The sequence below is a fragment of the Lactuca saligna genome, chromosome 1 (assembly GCF_052625555.1).
Source record: "Lactuca saligna cultivar CGN05327 chromosome 1, ASM5262555v1, whole genome shotgun sequence".
NCBI lineage: Eukaryota > Viridiplantae > Streptophyta > Magnoliopsida > Asterales > Asteraceae > Lactuca > Lactuca saligna.
In genome coordinates, this window is record NC_136417.1 from 110,660,390 (window position 1) to 110,664,930 (window position 4,541).

Here is a 4,541-nt window from a genome sequence, read left to right on the forward strand (position 1 = left end):
TATATATTTAGAGTTTGTATAAGTTATAAAAATCACCATTTAAAAACTTATAGTGGAGTGTTTCAAAATTTGCCATAATTAACGATTTATAAAATCGGGTTTTATTTTAAAATAATAACTTGTTAAATCTTATGTCGAATTTTGAAAAATCAAACTCCATGTGATGTTTATTTTGTCTAAACTTATTTTTAGCATGTAACTAATTTATCCACCACATAAAATAAGGCATAAAATATACAACACAAAACATGCATAAAAATATATGTGCATAAACATAACCAACTAATGATATTTTGTGAGCCAACACAAAAATACCAATTCCATTCCTAAAGGGACATTTAAGGGACCAAAAACTTCTTGTAATGTTGTTGAAAAAGCTCCCACTTAAGTAAGCACTCATTGCTTGCAAAAGATTAGAAAAACTTCTTGAATCCTAAAATTCAGCAACTGTCGCTAAAAGTCTAACAACTATTTGTTAAAAGCATTATTGACACTTTTCAAAAAAAAATGTCACTAAAAATCCTGCACACCTTTTAGACTAAAAATTGCTATTTTGTCTTCAATAATGATTCCAACTTGATTTCTTGTTATATATATATATATATATATATATATATATATATATATATATATATATATATATATATATATATATATATATATTGTATAAATCAATTATTTCTAAAAAATACTTTGTTACTTTATAAAATTAACCAAGAAAAGCTAATCTATTTAATTTATTACATACCTTATAAGTAAATAAATTATTACAACCAATTTATAATAAAAATAACCAACACAACAACATAACAACACATTGGTCATTGGCTAGTTTGTGCACATCATATACATCAATATACACATCAAACAACCTTTGTTTTTCTAGGACAACTTTAAATGACAAAAGATGCATGTAACTTTTATCACATAAAATAACAAAAAAGTTGTCATAGAAAATATGTATAAACTTATTTTTATACAAAAACAAGTTACCCATATTCTACAAAAACTAAGATTTCCAAAAATCAAAAAACTCTAACCAAACTTGCAAGGTGGTTCTGATACCAATTGTTGGGTTTTAGTTCAAAAATAGTTTCATAAACTAGAAAATATAGCAACAGAAGACTTTAATTTTTTTGAAATAACATAAACATTTTATACCCACCAAGGATCTTCTTGCAAGTTTTAGAAAGATTAAAACACCAACCAAAGAAGAGATGAAGAAATAACAACCTTTGTAATTCTTTGGGTCCTCTTGTGAGGCTTGGAAGTTGATGAAGAATGTGGAACCTTTGAGACACCAACAATGACTCAACTTGATGTAGATGCTAGTCCAAAAATTTTAAACTCTTAAGCTTGAAGTTCATAACTAAATTATGAACTTTAAGAGAGTATAAATGCAAGTAATCTCCAAGTCTTCAAAGAAAAACTAGAGAGAATGAGAGAAGAAGAGGAACTTTCAACCATATGCCTCAAGGTAGGAATAAGCAGTCTTGCCAAATGCAAGCCCTCTTATTTATATGCATAAAGTGGAGTTATTAACCATTAGTCCTTGGCACTTTAAGAAGACGTGTCCCCATTGCCATAAGCATGTCTCCCATGCCTTTTAAGCATAATTAGACAAGTCATTGACTTCTTCTTTTTATGTATATCTTGAAATTTTCAAAAAGAAGAAGAAAGAAACTCAAACTTTTATAAACTGTTTTATAAAATATAAACCTTGTCTTTTAGAAAACTGACAAAAGGATTCAACTAGTCCAAAAGTTTGTACATGACTTATAAATCACACTATATGATGTATATTAATTTACTTGATAATGGAATTTATTATTTTCATGAAATATATAAAATCCAATTTAATAATAAGAGTTTTACTGAATATTTATTAAAATCAATTTCTAATAAATAATCAATATTATCAATTTGTAGTTAGTGTGACCCATTAGTATCCTATGTTATTTAGCAATATCACTTTAATATGATTCTTGAGCCTATTGGGCCTTTCAGGCTGTTATCATTTCAATAGTAACAAGTGGCTTCTTTGGGGTCACTAATAACTGGAATGTTTGATTTTGGCCTTGCCTTTGGCCATTACTAGATGACCCAACTTATGCCTTGTTCTTCCAGTTAGCTTTGGGAGCATCCTTCCTGTTCTTCCCTTTGCCTATACCAATGGCGAGAACAGGAGAATTGGTGGAAGGGGATGGATTATTTCCATTCATTCTTGACTCAACAGTCTGTAGCAAGTTGTAGAGTTTGGCTAATGTGGTTTTTGTGTTGTGAAAATGATAAGCTAATATAAATGGTCATAAAAACTTGTAAAGGAATTCATGGCCATGTCAATGGCCAACTCCTCATCAAAGTGCACATTGTGCCTAACATGGCGTTCAATGTATCTTTGCATTATCTGCACATGGTTGCACAAAAAATCTGCTTCTTTTACCTTGCAAGCCATGATGGTCTTAACCACTTCATATTTCTCTTGATGAGCTCTCTTGTGGTACTTTTCCGTAAGGACATTGTTCATCTCATATGGATAATAGTCCTCATAGAACCTCTACCACTAAGGATCTATTGCAGCAACCATGATGCAAGCATAATTTATTGTATCATTGTAGTGTTTCTTGTAAGAGGATAGTTGTTCTCGAGTAGTTTTGGCTTAATTGATTTCAACAATTTTTTCAAGAGCATATGTTTTGCACTCGAATCGAAGATCCATCTTGATGTTGTGCATCCAATCATTGTAGTTGGTGCCATCAAAGGTCACCTTGGACATGATAAAGATTACAGAGAAACCAGAATGGTGGGTAGACGATGAAGGAAAATAAGCAATATAAGTAGACATATATAGAGAAAACGAAATAATGTTAGTTATATGACAATAATCCATAATATTTTAACCGATAATAAATAATAAATTCTAGGATCCATGATAACAATTCACATCAAAGAAAAGGGATGTCGTAATCTTATCACGACATTAAAAAGGTAGATAAAAGGAATTCACCAATTTCAAACTATGAAATTACTAGACCTTTCGAGATTCATTGAAAATATCAATGACATGTTTAATGTCAAATTATGCTGTACTATTTGTGACTGAGATACCGAGGATCACAAATAAGATGTGAATAAACATACAAATATGGTTCGCACTCTCGATGTCATTTATCATCTCATATTAATGTGTCGGTTAGCCACAAACTCTCCATTAATCAATAGTAATTTTCGAGATGCCCATCGTTACTCTTTATAGTCACTATTAGTGTTCTGGTTAACCACACACACTCCACTAACAACTATAAAGTATAATGTGCAATTTTATGGATTAGCATATTTTTACATTTTTCGTAAAGTAACTAAGAGTGGGTATTTATAAAAGAGTTTAGTTACTTTTTATGATCATACTTATTACTGAAGTTATTGTCTAATCCGATTTGTTCTGCTAACAACCATCCACCAAACAAGGAAATTATGGGTGAGAGTGGACACCCATTCAACCTCCATTTTATAGGCAGTTTCCTTATACACACTTATAGTTTAGCTTCATGAATGATGTGACAACCCGAAATTTTCATTCTATAATTTCCACAGTTAAACACTTCAAATAATATTCAAAAACATTTCAATACATTTTTGGCCGGATTTAAAACCGTTTGGTGTTTTATTTTATTTTTCGTCAAATGATTTAAATAAAAGGAAGTGACATAATTAGCGAGATATAACAAACCGAAAAACCTGACACGTTAGCTAGGTGTTTACGGCCACACAAGGGAGTTTGGTTCGTAAACACCCTTCTCCCCAAGAACTCATGCATATAGCATGAGTTTACTCCTTTGTCCTCATTTACCCACTTCCCACTCAAGAACACTATATTTTCTCTCAAGTATCATCACCATCTTCTTCTAAATCCACCAAAAATGTAAGTTTTTCTTCCTAGATTCTTTCCTACAACACTTAATCTAGTGTTTATACTTCTTTTCATCCATGGAATTTCGATTTTTACATAGATCTTCAAAGGATCTTCAAATCACCAAGAACACATTTGTGTTTTTGGGTCCTAAAACACCTCTACAAGCCTCCTAGAAGTAAGTATACTCTTCCTAACTAGTTGTTAAGTTAGTGTGCTTGTTAAATCCCGTGAATGAACCTAAAAAACCTCAAGAACATATGTCTACAGTTTGGGAATCTTCCAAAACCGTAAACACCTTAAAGGGTGTTTTGGTATCCCTAACTCCTTCCTTAGCATGTTTAATGGACTAGAAACTTGTATGAATGACCTTAGGACCACAAAAAACGAAAGAAATGGTGTGCCCAAGGGTTTACGGCTGTAAACCCTAGTGTTTACAACCGTAAACTTCCAAGGAGTGGTCCAAGGACCACAAACTCCAAGGGAGTACCCTTTTGAACCCTAATCACTTCTCAAGCCTTTGATTTAATATTAGAACCCTTCCTAGTGATGCCAGAGACCTTTAAACACACAAACTCACCATTCCCATGAGTTTACGGCTGTAAACTCTTGGGGGAAATTGTCTCTCAAC